General features: G+C 49.5%; 1 long non-coding RNA gene across 1 annotated transcript; it reads left to right on the top strand.

The window, feature by feature from the left end:
• Window positions 1-1,056: 1,056 nt before the first annotated feature.
• LOC126956938 (uncharacterized) lies at window positions 1,057-12,329 on the top strand. The gene is made up of 3 exons (XR_007726552.1): window positions 1,057-1,376; window positions 3,149-3,285; window positions 10,762-12,329. It is a non-coding gene; the product is annotated as an uncharacterized LOC126956938 (long non-coding RNA).
• The last annotated feature ends 4,705 nt before the right edge of the window (window positions 12,330-17,034 follow it).

The following is a 17,034-nucleotide window of genomic DNA, read 5'->3' on the forward strand; positions in this document are numbered from 1 at the left end:
AAGAGATGGGGTCTTGCAATGTTGTCCAGACTAGTCTTAAACTCCAGGTGTCAAGCGATCCTCCCACCTTGGCCTCCCAAGTTGATTTTTTAAAAAAGATATGATCTCACTCTGTCATCTGGGCTGCAGTACAGTGACGCAGTCTTAGCTTACTGCAGTCTCGACCTCCCAGGCTCAAGAAGCCCTCCCACGTCAGCCTCCTGAGTAGCTGGGACCACAGGTGTGCACTGCCACTGGCCAATTTTTTGTATTTTTTGTAGAGGTAGGGTTTCACCATGTTTCCCAGGCTGATCTCGAACTCCTGAGCTCAAGCGATCCACCCACCTCAGCCTTCCAAAATGCTGGGATTGCAGGCATAAGCCACCATGCCCAGCTATTTTATTTTATTATTATTATTATTTTAAATGATTGTTTTCAAAAAGGCTGTACCAATTTGGGTTCCCACGAGAAGACGTAGATAGGTGAATTTTTAAACGAGCACTGTGGCCCTCATCAACCTGGACGCACACTCTGGTCTCTAAGGGATGAAAGAGCTGTGCTGGGAGGGAGCTCCTCTGAGAGGGTGGTCAGAAGAGCCCCCAGGCACCACCTCCACCACGAAAGGCACCCCTCTCCCCTACAGCTTAGATAACCAGCTGCATTTCCTAAGAGTGAGCACCAGGGGGCACCACATACCAAAGGAAAGTGGTCCAGACCGTGAGACCGCGCATTAGACCTCTTAAGAGAGAACGGTTTTTTTTTCTTAGCCTGGGGTCCTCCAAGGCAGAGAGAAGCCCAACTCTCCTGGCTTCCTTGACATTCTCCTTACCTGACGTCCTGCAGCCTCTTGGGAGACTCTCGGAGGTACCCATAGGAGGCTGTGGGAGACAGAGGGTCATGTCCAGAAGGGAAATGGCAGTGTATGGCGTCACAGTAAGAGCTGGGGCAGCTTCCCCGTTGTGTCTTTGATGTCTTTCCATCACCATTCCAAGCCTCAGTTTTTCTCATGTGTCAAATGGGAGTGACAATTTCCTGCCTCGCTTTACTCTGTGTGTGTGTGTGTGTGTGTGTGTGTGCGTGCACGTGCGCTTGTGTGTGTAACTTATGCTTTGAAAGTGCTTTGAAAAAGCAAAGTGTCTTGAGAAGTCCTAAGGATGTCTGCTGAGTTGAGACTAGGGTGTAGGGGGTGATGTGTTTGGCTGTGTGGCCACCCAAATCTCATCTTGAATTGAAGCTGCCATAATTTCCACGTGTTGTAGGAGGGACCTGGTGGGAGATAGTTGAATCATGGGAGCAGTTTCCCCCATACTGTTCTCATGGTGGTGAATAAGTCTTATAAGATCTGATGCCTTTTGCCTTCTGCCATGATTGTGAGGCCTCCCCAGCCACGCAGAACTGTGAGTCCACTAAACTTCTTTTTCTTTGTAAATTACCTAGTCTCTGGTCTTTATTAGCAGCATGAAAACGGACTAATACGGGGGTAAGGGCACATGGAACAAGACTGGTTACTATGTTAGTCCAGGGAAGACAATGGTGATGGCAGCTGTGAAGGTGGTGAGTCGTGGCTGGATTCTGGATATATTTCAAGGGGAGAACCAGTGAGATGTATTGAAAGATTTGATGTCGGGGGTGAGAGAAAAAGGGGATCAAGGGTGATACTAAAGCTTTTTGTCTTGAGCCAACAAAGACTAGAGATGCCTTTTACCTAGTGGGGAAGATGGTGGAGGGATGGTTTGGAGGTGCGTATCAAGAATTCCATATTTGGACATGATACATTTGAGATGCCTTTTAAGTCACCAAGTGATTGAGCAAAGACAGAGGTCAGAAAACTGAGCCTTAGGCTGGGCTCAGTGGCTCACGTCTGTAATCCTAACACTTTAGGAGACCGAAGTGGGAGGATCACCCAGGAGTTTGAGACCAGCCTGGGCAACATAGGGAGACCCCATCTCTACAAACAATTTAAAAAAATGTTAGTGAGGTGTGGTGGCACACATCTGTGTTCCCAGCTACTTGGGAAGCTGAGGTAGGAGAATCACTTGGGCCTGGGAGGTTGAGGCTGCAGTGAGCTGTGATCATACCACTGCACTCCACCCTGGGCAACAGGGCAAGACCCTGTCTCAAAAAAAAGATTTAGCCTTGATTCCTTTTCTCAGGGTCCTATAAGGATCACAGTATACAATAGATTGGACTAGATCGGAGATGAAAACGTAACACACACATGCAGCCACATCCTTCCAGTGCCGCCGGCAGACGCCACAAATTCATCACAGCACTCAGGAATCCTCTCAACCCAGAGCTCTAGGCAGCCTCTACCAACCAGGTGGAGATGATACAAAAATGAAAACTCTCCATCATCCTGCACTGGGCGAGAGACCCAGGAATGCGGTTAAAACCATGCGCTTTTGTGCTAGAGACACCCGGGCTGGATAGCTAATCTAGCTACCAGCTAACTTGAAACCTCAGAAAAAAACTGTTTCTCAGTTTCTTCATCTGAAAAATTGGATTAATAGTAGTTCCTATCTCATAGGGCTATTGTGAACATTGAATGAGATCATCCAATAAAATTATTTAGCATAGTGCCTGGGACACAGTCACCTCTTCATCAGTAAAAGCGGCAGCAGCAGCAGTAATAGTTCTTGTTGCATGGTGTTACTCCAGCTTGAACATTCCAGATACATCCGTCTTACGTTCTGTTTCTGACATTGGACAAATAGTGTAATGTTGGGACTGTCCAGCAGGAGGCACTGCTGACATGTACTTCTCTATTGCCCACAGAGGTCCAGGAAGTGGGAGGCAGTTTTCCCTGGAGCAGTGTCCTCTGATGATTGCCCTGGCAGAGGCCTCGGCTTTTCCTCCTGGTACAGTAAACCAAGCTCTTGGCTCCTCCCAGACAGCAGTGTCTCAGCTTTCTTCCTGGGTCTGGTCCTCTCTTCTCAGATCCTGTTCCTGGCCTTCTCCTGCTTATAGGCTCCAGCCAAGCCGCTGAATCTGGCAACCCAGGCCCTGGCCAACCTTTCCTTCTTGTCCAGTCCCTCAGTGGCCGCCAAGTGCCCCAAAGCCAGCAGGCACGTGGCACATGCAGGACGTGCCTGCTTGGAATCGGTGTCCTGCGTCCTCTCTCTTCCCCTTCAACTCTGTAAAATCCCTTTTTCCGACTCTTCCTCTTCAGAGATGGAGCCGAGCAGGACTAACCCTGCTGTGCAGATGGAACAAAAGGCAGGGACCTGTTCCACGATGCTCCCAAGCTCAGATCACATCGAGCTAAAGGGGAACCTGGGAGGTGGGTCTCCTGAGCCTCAGGCACAGGTGAGTCACTCACCACTCAGATCGCACTCATCTTCAGACTCAGGTGTTTACTGGGTGCTCACTGGGCATCTTCTGTCTCTCGGCCCTGTCAGGGCTTGACCGAGATGAAGGGAGACTGTGCTGAGCTTCTGGAGGCTGAGACTGTGCTGGGCCTTGGGAGGCTGAGATGGGGGCTGGGCCTCGAGAGTGGAAGACGGGGACTGAGCCTCAGGAGGCTGAGATGGGACTCGGCTGGGGGATGGCTGCTGTGGATCGTAGGAGATAGACAGTTCTACCTACCCTGCGATAGGGGATGGGCAGCCAGGGTGCTGTCAGAGGACAGATTTCTGGATGCTTGTGGAGACCCATGAAACCACAGGCTCCCTAAAAGCACGTGTCTTTTTTAAAGGGTCCATCTTGGATCCATCTTTCCCCATGCTCACCGTTGAACATGATTCCCCAGCCCTCTACAGCCTCAATATCCCTTTCTTGGCCAAACAGAATCTCTTTCCTGATTCCCCCACCAGCCCCAGGGCATACATCCCACCTCCCACACACCCCTGCTGCACACACCCCCCTGCAGCTCAGCATCAGGTGAACTCCTGGGAAGGCCCTGGAAAGGACCCATCAGGTGGGGGAGCAGCCTCTGAACCACCTCCCTTTCTTCCCCGTGCCCTCCTGCCTCAGCCACCTTCTCCTTCCATGTACCCCTCCCTTCATTCTTCCTCTTGGCGTGGCACCCACAGCCTACAGAATATCTGTCCCCAACCCTTATCACTGTCCACTCCCAGCCTGAGTTTTATATAAGGAAGATGCCAAGACTTATCGCTTGATAAACTCCAGTGTGCCTCTGCCTCCCTCCCTCCCTCCTGCATACGAAATCTGCAATCTTTGGCATGTGTTTGTTATACAGAATGCCACCAGTGGGTCATCAGCTGTCGCTGTGAACAAACAAGAAAAAGAAAATGCAAAGCAGGCCGCTGCTCGGTGCGCCGGTGCCCCAAACCACAGTGGCACACCTGGTGGTTTTCCATGGAAGGCGGCCTGGGTTCAGCCCACGTGTTGGCCTGGGGACATCACATGAGTCAGCTGAGGTGGATAGTCGATCTTATTTATGGTGATAAAAATGCCTCTCTTTTTCCTTTACATAAAAGCAACACACATTAGCTGTAGAGTAATTAGAACTAGAAACTTTAGCTACAACAAGCAAAAACCAAAGGCATACCTATAACGCCTCCCCTCCCCCCCAACTCACGCTCCTAGAAATGATCACTGTGGGCTGCCTGGGAGGTGCATGCAGACCACACGCCTTTTTTTTTTTTTTTTCCACTTATACAAAATGAGCTCATACTGTACATATTGTTTTATAACCTGCCTTTTTTGTTGAACAATATATTTTGAGTAAAAATTGCTAACATTTCTTTAGACTTACTGTGGGCCAGCCCTGTGCCAAGAGCTTTGCTTGTACATCAAGGATGTCATTTAGTCAACCCTAAGAGGTCAACTGTTTACTGCCCCCATTTTACAGAGAGGACATCAGAGGGTCGAGTATTCTGTCTAGCCCAAGAGGCAGTAAGAGGTGGAAATCCTTGGTCCGGGAGGCAGAAGGCTCCAGCGCCTCAGTGACTGACAAGTCCCTCAATGGTTCAGGGCCTCGGGCTTCTCATTTGTAAAGTAAGGGGGTCTGGGGCTGGGCCAGAGCAGCCTTCTCCACTGGGGAGGGGGCAGCAGACCCCACTCCCACTTACAGAGGCCACCCCCTCTGAGGCCTGCCTTCCTCCTCATTCTGAGTCTGACGCCCACTAAACCTCATGCCAAGCACTGTTCTAAGTACTAATGAGGTACGTATTCTTTCTTTCTTTTTTATTTATTTTTTTAGAGACTGGGTCTTTCTCTGTTGCCCAGGCTAGAGTGCAGTGGTGTAGTAACAGCTCTCTGCAGCCTCAGCTTCCTGGGCTCAAGTAATCCTTCCACCTCGGCCTCCCAAGTAGCTCAAACTACATGCATGCTTCGCCATGCCCAACTGATTTTTTTTTTGAGACGGAGCCTTGCTCTGTCACCCGGGCTGGAGTGTGGTGGCATGATCTCTGCTCACTGCAACCTCCACCTCCCAGTTCAAGGGATTCTCCCTCCTCTGGAGTAGCTAGGATTACAGGCAGGCACCACCACACCTGGCTACTTTTTGTATTTTTAGTAGAGGCGGGGTTTCACCATGTTGGCCAGGCTGGTCTTGAACTCCTGACCTCAAATGATCTGCCTGCCTTGGCCTCCCAAATTGCTGGGATTACAGATGTGAGCCACCATGCCCAGTCCCAGCTAAGTTTTTTTTTTTTTTTTTAGAAACAGGGTCTTGCTATGTTGCCCAGGTTGGTCTTGAACTCCTGGCCTCAAGCGGGTCTCTCACCTTGGCCTCCCAAAACACTGGGATTACAGGCATGAGCCACTGCACCTGGCCGGTAGGTGTTATTTCTGTCCCCTTTGTACACAAGAGGAAACTGAGGCACAGAGAGCTAAAGTAACTTGCCCAGCGTCATTCCATTAATAGGGGCAGAGTGAGGACCCAAACTCAAACTCTTCTGACCGCAGAGATTGTGTTCTTAACCATTACCAGTTGCTTTGCAGCATTGCTCTCCCCGCAGGAAGAAACACATTTTGATATATGTGTTCCTATGACTTAGGAAACATATATATCGATATTTAACTGAAAGAAAAATTTCCCAAAGTAAAAACATATCCTTACTATGCAAGATGCCCTCTAATCAATTAAAAGAAAAAATCTCACAACAGCCACTGCATGTCTTGCAAGACTCATAATGGGTCGTGAACTGTAGTTTGAAAATCAGTGCTAACCCTATCCTTCTCTGCCCTAGGGGAACCCTCTTTATTGGGTCCAAAGGCTTTCGCTTGATCCTAGGAAGCAGCTGGCATAGAGACTGTGACCCCATTTCAGAGGAGAGGGAAGTGAGGACCAGAGAAGGGTAGGGCAGGTCCTGCCGAGGTCACACAGAGAGGACTGGAATTAAGATCTAGAAACAGGCAGACGGCAAACCTGGGCAAAGCCGGCCTTCCGCGCAGGGAGCTTTCTTCAACACAGCCCCTGTCATGTTGGTAATTACCCCTTGTTGAGCACCTACCCTTTGCAGGGTGTCACATACAAGGCTTAGCTCAGTTAATCTTCAAAGCAACCCAGGCAACAGAGAGTTAGGAGCCCCATGGTATAGAGGTGGCAGCTAAAGCTCAGAGAGGTGGAGTGACCAGGCTGAGGCCACACAGGGTGCAGGAAGCTGTGTCTGGTTTTGGCCCCACTGTGTTTCTAGAATCAAGCTCAGGGTCTGAAACATGACAGGGCTCAGGAAACATGTGTGTCTGTCTGACTCCAAAGGCTTCTCTTTCTGCCATTGCTCTGCGGTTCCCACTAGCCCCCTTTCTGGGAGGCATGGCCCTGGGGCGGGGCAGGCGCCAGGGTGCTCGGAGGCTTGCTGGGCGAGGGTCCCTGGAGTGACACTCTTCGCTGAGTTTCGGTTCCAGGTCCCTGCATGCTTGCCTGGCCCTGCCCTGTCAGCTGAGAGGGAGGGCGGGAGGGATCTAGACCGCTCCCCTGGGCTGGGGTGGAGGAACCCGCCTGGCGCCTGGGCTCACACGGCCTCTCCCACCCCCCGCCGCTCCTGGCTCACCTCTCTCTCCCAGACTGGCGCTGGGTCTCCCAGGGGGGCCAGAGAAAGGCCGGTCCTACCTCCAGCCTGAGTTTGATTCCCATCCCTGGGGCTCCCTCTCACTTCCCCAGCCCCAGGCACAGGCAGTTCCTACCCCTTCCCCATAAGAGAAGTGGTTGTGGGTGAGAGGGTTGAGTCTCAGGGTTAACCCCAGGGCTGAGCAAACAGACTTGGTCTTGCACTCTGTTCCTTTTGGGCTGTGCACTGTCGGTGAATCTCCAGTCCCCACCCGAAGGTACAGTCCCTCAGGTAGCCCTACCTTCCCTGAGCAGGAAGGGGTCTGAGCTCCTAGCAGGAAGCCCAGAGCTGACTCAGGAGATGGTTCTAGACCTGGGAGGGGAGGAGGGGAAGGAAGGAGGAGAGCTAGAGGCCAGGGCAGAAAGCCAACAGCTGGCTTGGACAGGGCATTGTGTGGTTTGGAAGGTGCCATGTGTCCCAGGGGAGTGGCATTTTCACCTCCACCCTCCTCTCTGCCCATCTGGACCCCACCCCTCCACTTTAGCTGGCTCCACACTCCCTCCCTGCAGGAAGCCTTCTCAGGTGGACACCACCCCACACTGCTTGGCATCACTTTGCATCCCCTGGGAGGGAGGGAGGTGAGGCTGAGACGAAGCTCAGTGATATCTCACAGGTGTGAGCCTCTGCATCGAAGACGCCCTCTTCCAACCCAGGCGCAAAATGCTGGATCCCTCTTTGGAAATGGCCTCAATTTGCAGGTGAAATACCCACACACACATACACACACGCACGCACACACACATGCACACACGCCCCTATCATTACTATCTTGGTTTTGGCTAGGAACAGATGTTTCCAAATTAAATTCTGGAGGATGTCCATCCATTTTTACCCACCCACCTAACCATCCTACCTCAGATAGATTTGGGATCACACGATTTAAGGATTAAATGATACAAATTCGATTTATTGAATGCAGACTTTCTCAGATCCTTTATAGTTAATGCACATTGTGAATCTCTGAGCATCTGTAGTTTCCCAAATTTGCTTGACCTCAGAATTTTTTTTTTTTTTTTGAGACGGAATTTCGCTCTTGTTGCCCAGGCTGGAGTGCAATGGTACGATCCCGGCTCACCACAACCTCTGCCTCCCGGGTTCAAGTGATTCCCCTGCTTCAGACTCCTGAGTAGCTGGGATTACAGGCATGTGACACCACACCCGGCTAACTTTGTATTTTTAGTAGAGATGAGGTTTCTCCATGTTGGTCAGGCTGATCTCGAACTCCCGACCTCAGGTGATCTGCCCACCTTGGTCTCCCAAAGTGCTGGAATTACAGGCGTGAGCCACTGCGCCTGGCCTTGTTTTTTTTTTTTTTTTTTTTTTAAGTATAGTAGAGCATCTCTTGGGTCTAGAATGCTATTGAGCACCTATTGAGAAATGCTAGGGTACAGAATATTCTAGAAAGTGCAGACCCACCTTAGCAATGAGTTGTAATTATAATAACACAACGTACTTCCATGGACTGGGGGCTTACTCTATGTCAGACTTTTATGTGCTAGATATTAGCCCATTCTCAAAACAGATGGTGAGACAAGCATTATTCTGGAAGGAGGGAAGAATATCTAGGTCATTTGGGTGAGGTAATTTACCATAAGCTGCCAAGCTATGGATCTTGCATTACCTGAGTGATATTTCAAATATTTATTGCCCTAGATAGCACAGGCACTGACGCATGTACTAGAGATGGGAATGTGCCAAGATCCCCCGGTGGGCTGGGCATTAGCCCTTCAGTCGATTGTGGAGAGGTCTGGAAGGCTTGAGGGTAGGGGATAGTACCCCTGGAGAATCAAGAAGGTTGAGAGACCCTTGGGGGACTCAGGACAGCAGCTGCTTACGAACCAGTTTGGAAGCATTTCAATATTTTGCCAACTTTGTGGATGTCCTGGTGCTGACTGTAGGCCTGGACCAGACCACCGTAAGCACCCTTCCTGCCCGCTGGGAGGAAGCAGAATGCTGGGTTCTGTCCAGCAGCACATTTTGGTTTCACTTGCAAACTGAGAAACAACCCAGGGTAAAGATTAGGCAGATATGGGTGTGAATCCCAACTCAGATTCTTTCTAGGCACATGGCTTTGCTTTGGACAACTTCTGGCCCTTTTTGAATCTCAGTTTCTTTACCTGTAAAGTAGGGAAACGTATTGCTCGCCTCATTGGGTTTTTGTGAGGATTAAATGAGGTGTTACCTGTGAAGCCCAGCACCTGGCATATGTTGATTGCCCTGCAAGTGAGAGCTCTCACCAATAAGGACTGTTGATGTTAATTGTCAACAAAATTGTGAGCTGTTTCAGCCGTTTGTTGTTGTTTTGTTTTTTCGAGACAGAGCCTCGCTCTGTCGCCCAGTCTGGAGTGCCATGGCCCAATCTCGGCTCACCGCAACTTCTGTCTCCTGGGTTCAAGCAGTTCTCCTGCCTCAGCCTCCCGGGTTGCTGGGATTACAGGTGCCCGCCACCATGCCCAACTAATTTTTTTGTATTTTTAGTAGAGATGGGGTTTCACCATGTTGGCCAGGCTGGTCTTGAACTCTTGACCTCAAGAGATCCGTCCCCCTCAGCCTCCCAAAGGGCTGGGATTCCAGGCATGAGCCACTGCACCCAGCTCAGCCTTTCTTTCAGGAAGAGAGCATAGGTTTGGGACTTTTCATCTGCCAAATCCTTCTTTCTAGACACTGTCAGACTGTAGATTGAGCAATGAAACTGGAAGGTAACATGAGAAATATGACCATGAGCAGCTTCAAGTTGTTGTTAGATTGGCTTCTGCAACATGCCACTTTGCACAGGTGCCTCATGAACTTGGACAGAAGTACATTTAGCCAATCAGAATGTAGCAATGGAGTGTTCCTGTATAGGTCATCCAATTAAAGTACAGCAATGTCCCTGGCTGTTTATCCAGTTAGAACTTGGCCATGTTCTGATCCTGTGCAGGCTGCACAATAAGGACTTGGATCTGTCGTGTGCTGGTCAATCACACATACAGAGCTGCTGGTTTGATCTCTGCCAGAGCTAAGTTATCATCATGAGTTAAGAGAGCTCTTTAAGGCCAGGCTCCGTGGTTTGCACCTGTAATTCCAGCATTTTGGGAGGGCAAAGCAGGAGGATAGCTTGAGGACAGGAGTTCAAAACCAGCCTGGGCAACACAGTGAGACTCCTGTCTCTACAAAAAAATAAAAATAAAAAAAAATAGCCAACCGGGCATGGTGGCTCACGCCTGTAATCTCAGCACTTCAGGAAGCCGAGGCAGGCAGATCATGAGGTCAGGAGTTTGAGACCAGCCTGACCAATATGGTGAAACCCCGTCTCTCCTAATAATACAAAAAATTAGCCAGGCATGGTGGTGTGTACCTGTAGTCCCAGCTACTCGGGCGGCTGAGGCAGGAGAATTGCTTGAACCTGGGAGGTGGAGGTTGCTGTGAGCTGAGATTGCGCCACTGCACTCCAGCCTGGGTGACAGAGTTAGACTCCATCTCAAAAAAATAAAAAATAAAAATAAAAAATTAGCCGAGGGTGGTGGGACACACCTGTAGTACCAGCTACTCAGAAGGCTGAGGTGGGAGGATCTCTTGAGCCTGGAGTTCGAGGCTGCAGTGAGCTGTGATTGCATCACTGCACTCAGCCTGGGCAACAGAGTGAGACCCTGTCTTAAAAAAAAAAGCAAATTAATATTAATACTTAATAATAAAATTACTTGTGTTGTTTATAACAAATATTATTTGTTTTATTATTTCCTTGACAAAAACACTTTTAAAAATGACCTATGCCCTTTGTGAGAAGGTCTCTGGAAAGGACACGCACTGGTTAGAAAATTGGGAACGGTTTATTTCAAACAACAAAAGCAGCCCACAGTCCTCATGTGGACCTCTGCAGAGGGCCTCACAGCCAGGAACTTCCTCTGACCCCTGGGTGGCCTCGACCAGGCCCTTCTCAGTGGGAGCGGCCGTGGCTATTTGTGAGTGAGCTGCCTGCCCATTGCCCATGGGTCAGTCCATGGGTGGTTTGGGTCCTCTGGCCAGGGTGGCACCTACCTCAAGGCCAGTCACCTGGAGTTAGGGGCCAGGTTGTGCAGACTTGCCACCCGCTTCCTGGAGCAAAGAGTTGGGCGTGATCCCCAGAGGAGATGTACACATAGCATACTCCCATTCCAGCTAACGGCCCCGGCATTCTTATGGCTGTCCAGATGAGGCCTGGTTAATTACTGACCAGTGGACGGCGGTGACTGAATCCCCGGCAGAAGCTGTTGCGTCTAAACAGTCCAGGGGGTCCTTGCAGCCTGGGGGCCAGTTTCTTTGCCCACCCTGCAAAGAGGTAGCATTCACCATTAACCGCAGAAAGAAGGATTTGTGTTCAGTTCAAGGAAGTCTTACAGTTCTCCAGGGGTGTCCGGACTCTGAGATGGGGCCTCGGGAGCCACAGTTTCTTCTGCACAGCAGAGAAGCCTGCCTGCCCAGCTCAGCATGATCCAGCTTCAGAGGCAGAGCACCAATGGATGGGGTGTTTGGTCAGTGAGCAAAAGGCAGCATGTGTGGCTGGCTCCCTGGGCAAGTAACTCTCCCTGCCTGGCCTCGGTGTCCCTATGTGTCAGATGGGGATGCTGGAAGACATGATTTCCAGGGTCCCTCAGTCCTTGCTTTTAGGCCTCATCCCCCTTGTCTGGCCATGTCCAATGCTCCCTCTGCTCCTCAACCAACACCCTCTTTCTTAACCAGACAGGCATCCTCTTGACCCTACTCCCCTCCCCTCCTCCACAAAGCCCTCTCCACTTTCCTTCTCCTGTGCACGCTCTGTCCAAGCTGCAAGATCTGACTAAATCACTTCTCCAGGATGTCTGAAGCCACCTGTGGCTACATCAGTGCTCATGAATCTCCCTCTTTCTGGGTGGTTCCACATGCAAAGCCAGAACCTCTAAACTTCTTCCAGGTTTCTGGAAGAATAACAGTTGATACTAGATAGCACTGCCTGTGTGCCAGGAGCTGGAGCAAACGCCAGGCGCATGTTAACACATGTCATCCTCACAGCTCTGCTCTTATTCCCGATTTACAGATGAAGAAAGTGAGTCCGGAGGGGTTAAACAACTTGCCCACAGACACACAGCCAGTATGTGGTGGCTGTAGTTGGCTTCAGAACCGTGCTGCCCAGGAGGGCAGCCTCCAGCCCTGAGTGGCCACTGAGCACTAGAGATGTGGCTGGTGTGAACTGAGACGTGCCGTGAGTGTGTAATGGACACCAGGTTTTGAATGGTTGGTGTGACAAAAAGAATGTACTATATCACATTAAGATTCTTATATTGATTTCATGGTGACATATTTTCCATATATTGAGTTAAATAAAATACATTGTTAACATTAATTTCACTCCTATCTTTACTTTTTGATATGGCTACAAGAAAATTTAAAATTATATAGTTAAAAACTAGGGTTAGAATTATGTAGTTAAAATTATGTAGACAGTGCTGTTCTAAAATCTGTGTGCATAAGCACTCTACTGTACTGCCTGTCTCTTGGGTAAAGGTGGCGATAGTGGTGATGGGGGTAGTGACGGCGATAGAGGTGGTGATAGAGGTGGTAATGAAGGTGGTGAGGGTGATAGAAGTGGTGATGGAGGTGGTGAGGGTGATGGAGGTGATGGAGGTGGTGATGGTGATGGAGGTGGTGATAGAGGTGGTGTGATAGATGTGGTGATGGAGGTGATGAGGGTGATAGAGGTGGTGACAGAGGTGGTGATGGAGATGGTGAGGGCGATGGAGGTGGCGATAGAGGTGGTGATGGAGGTGGTGAGGGTGATAGAGGTGGTGATGGAGGTGGTGATGGAGGTGGTGATAGAGGTGGCGATGGAGGTGGTGAGGGTGATGGAGGTGGTGATGGAGGTGGTGATGGAGGTGGTGATAGAGTTGGTGATAGAGGTGGTGATGGAGGTGGTGAGGGTGACAGAGGTGGTGAAAGAGTGGTGATGGAGGTGGTGATGGAGGTGATGATAGAGGTGGTGAGGGTGATAGAGGTGATGATAGAGGTGGTGAGGGTGATAGAGGTGATGATGGAGGTGGTGAGGGTGACGGAGGTTGTTATAGAGGTGGTGATGGAGGTAGTGAGGGTGATGGAGGTGGTGATGGAGGTGGTGAGGGTGACGAAGGTAGTTATAGAGGTGGTGATGGAGGTGGTGAGGGTGATGCAGGTAGTGATAGAGGTAGTGATGGAGGTGGTGAGGGTGATGGAGGTGGTGATGGAGGTGGTGTGGGTGACGGAGGTAGTTATAGAGGTGGTGATGGAGGTGATGATGGAGGTGGTGAGGGTGATGCAGGTAGTGATAGAGGTAGTGATGGAGGTGGTGAGGGTGATGGAGGTGGTGATGGAGGTGGTCAGGGTGATGGAGGTAATGATAGAGGTGGTGATGGAGGTGGTGATGGTGGTGGTGATGATGATGGTGATGGATGGAGGTAGTTATGTGATAGAGGTGGTGATGGAGTTGGTGATGGTGATAGAGGTGGTGAGAGGTGGGGATGGTGATGGAGGCAGTGACAGAGGTGGTGATGGTGATAGAGGTGGTGATGGAGGTGGTAAGGGTGATGGAGATGGTGATGGAGGTGGTGAGGGTGATGGAGGTAATGTTAGAGGTGGTGATGGAGGTGGTGATGGTGGTGGTGATGGATAGAGGTGGTTATGTGATAGAGGTGGTGATGGAGTTGGTGATGGTGATAGAGGTGGTGAGAGGTGGTGAGAGGTGGTGATGGTGATGGAGGCAGTGACAGAGGTGGTGATGGTGATAATGAGAGAGGTGGTGATGGAGGTGGTAAGGGTGATGGAGGTGTTCATGGTGATGGAGTTGGTGATGATGATGGAGGTGGTGATGTTGATGGTGATAGAGGTGGTGACGGTGATGGGGGTGATGATGGAGGAGATGGTAGAGGTGGTGATAGTGGTGAGGTTGATGGGATGTTACCGGTAGTGGGGTGAATGATAGATGAAGCCATCTTACTATGCCCTGAATGTTTGTGTGCCCCCAAAATTTATATGTTGAAACCTGAACACCAGTGTGAGGATATTAGGGTATTAGGAGGAGGGCCTTGGGGAGTAATTAGATCATGAAGGCACAGCCCTCATGAATGGGATTAGTGCCCTTATAAAAGAGGCCCCAGAGAACTCCCTTGCCCCTTCCGCCAGGTGGGGATGCTGTGAGGAACCATCATCTGTGAACCAGAAAACAGGTCCTCACCAGATGCTGAACCTGCTGGCACCTTGGTCTTGCACTTCTAGCCTCCAGAACTGTCAAGTACAAATTGCTGTTGTTTGGAAGCCCCCCAGTTTATTAGCATTTTGTAATAGCATCCTGAACAGACTAAAACATCTCATTACAGCAGCTAATATTTTAAAAGAAATGCATGTTCATGCACCTAGTGAACAAAATATGCTGTGCACCTACTGTGTGCATTTTGCTGAAAAATACATGTCCACTGTAAAAAAATACAAACAATACAGAGAAAGTGAAAGTTTCTCTGTATTCTTTTATTCTTTTACTTCAGACATTGCCACTAGTTACAAGGGAGTACAGTCTTTCAGCCTTTTTTTGTTTTGTTTTTTGTTTTTGTTTGAGATGGAGTCTTGCTCTGTGGCCCAGGCTGGAGTGCAGTGATGGGATCTTAGCTCACTGCAACCTCCACCTCCCAGGTTTAAGTGATCCTCCTGCCTCAGCCTCCCAAGTAGCTGAGATCACAGGCGTCCGCCACCACGCCCAGCTAATTTTTGTGTTTTTAGTAGAGACGGAGTTTCACCATGTTAGCCAGGCTCGTCTTGAACTCCTGACCTCAAGTGGTCCACCCGCCTCGGCCTCTCAAAGTTTTGGGATTATAGGCGTGAGCCACTGTGCCCAGCCTTCCGGCCTTTTTATGTATACAGAAACATGAGGAAGATATATACTCAAAAATCAATGGTTTAATAATATTTATGCAGTTCTGTAACCTGTTTGTCACCTGGCAATCTGTCGTGTCTATTTTTCTCATCGGTATACGTGGATTTGTTTTATTCTTTTTACCAGCTGCATAGTATTCCCCTGCATAATTCTGTCAACGTCAATTGATGCTCACTCAAGTTGTTCCTAGTTTTTACTATTATAACCAGTGATACAATGAACATCTTGTATAGAGGTCTTTGAACTTTTGTGCCAGCATTTCTATAGGATCAAGTTGTAGAAGCAGAATTGCTTGACTAAAGTGTCTACACATTTGCTATTTTGCCTCAGATTGCAAATTGGTCCCTCAGAAATTACCCTCTTGAACATGCTATGTGCAAGTTCCTACTTCATCCTATTTTAGCTTCATCCACTTTTGCTAGGACAGGTGCAGTAGCCTGTGAACAGCCTTCCCACATTCCCCTTGCTCCCCTCCATCTTCTGTCCTTACAACAGCCAAAGTTGCTTTTTTGAAGTACAAACCTGACTACATCATTACCTCCCACTTCCCCCAACCCAAACCTTTGGGGGCCACACTGCCTTTATGATAATGCTTTCCCATGCCCTGTGAGGCCCCACGGGACCTGGCCTCTGTTAACCTGGCCAGCTTCTCTGATGCATGCTTCCTCTCTACCTCTGCAGCCACGCCAGTTATGGAGTCTCCTGCACTCTGTTCTTTCCCACCTCAGGGCCTTTGCCTGAGCTGTATCTGCTGCCTGGAACACGCTTTCCAGCCCTCATCCTGCCCTTTGCTATTTGACTCCTGCTTATCCTTTACCTCTTAGTCCAAAGGGCACTTCCTCAGTGAAGCCCTCCCTGATCTGAAGCTTAGACTAGTCCCTCAGGGGATGCCATCCCTCCTTCAACACACCTTTTGCTATTGGTGAGTACATGTTTGTCTATGTGATTATCCTCCTCCTTGAAGGAAAGGGTCACTCCCCACAGTACCCCCAGGCCCCAGAGCAGTGTCTGGTTCCCAGACACTCAGTAAAGATTTCTCCAGAACAATTTTTTAATCATATAATTGTTCATAAAATTATGACCTACAAAATAGGTTTTTATTTGACCCTCTCTGCAAGCTTGCAAAGGAAGCAGGGCTTGCATTTTATAGAGGGGGAAAATGAGGCATTGAGAGGCAAACTTCTTCATCTGAAATCATTCAGCAGGTAAATGGCCAGGGCGCGGGACTCAAACAGAGCTCTCCTGATTCCAGCTCTTCCACCGACATTTTTCACACCTGAGCTCACGTGGGGCTCCGAGTCCCTCCTTTACTATTTTCAGAAAATTCCATCTCTCTCAGTTTTTCTTTTGCTTCTATTGCTACGTCTTCGATCTGGCCTTTTATGATTCTGAACAATAAGAGACTCACAGAGGTGTTAGAGGGAGTCGGCCCCTTGCAGACGGGGCTCAGTTGCCTCATCTTACACATGACAGAACCGGGGTGCAGTGCCCATCACCTGCTCAGGGAGATGCCCACAAAGCATCTTCATGCACCTAGTGAACAAAATATGCTGCACACCTACTATGTGCGAGTCCCTGCTCTCAGCACTGAGGACACAGCAGCGAACAAGAGACACTCAGTCCTTGATCTCAAGGAGCTGACATTCTACAGAGGAAAGACAATACATAAACTCAGTAATTTCAGAATATAATGTGTGTTATGGAGAATTTTTTTTTTAAAGGAGAAAGGGATACAGAGTAACTGACCATAGTGGTCAAAGGGGTCTCTCTGAGGAGCTGACATTTGAGGTGAGACATGAATGATGGGAAGAAGGGAGCCATCGAAAGTTCTGGAGGAAGAGCATTCTAGGGAGAGGAAAATGTTAATGCAGGGGGCACAGCCAGAAGCCCCAGGTGCCTCGTGCAGAGTGAACAAGGCTAACAGTGGGGACTGAAGCAGAAGGAGAGGAGGGCAGGGGCCAGAGCAGACAAGATCTGGAGGCCATGGTGAGAACAGTGGCTTTTCCTCTATTGTGACATGAAGCCAGCGGACAGTTCTGAGCAGGGGAGTCACACAATCTGATTTGCATTCTTAAAATACCACTCTGGCTGCTGTGTGCAGAAGAGCTATAGAGGGGCAAGGGTGGACAAGATGGCATGTTAGAAGTG

Source organism: Macaca thibetana, chromosome 1 (assembly GCF_024542745.1).
Source record: "Macaca thibetana thibetana isolate TM-01 chromosome 1, ASM2454274v1, whole genome shotgun sequence".
Taxonomy (NCBI): Eukaryota; Metazoa; Chordata; class Mammalia; order Primates; family Cercopithecidae; genus Macaca; species Macaca thibetana.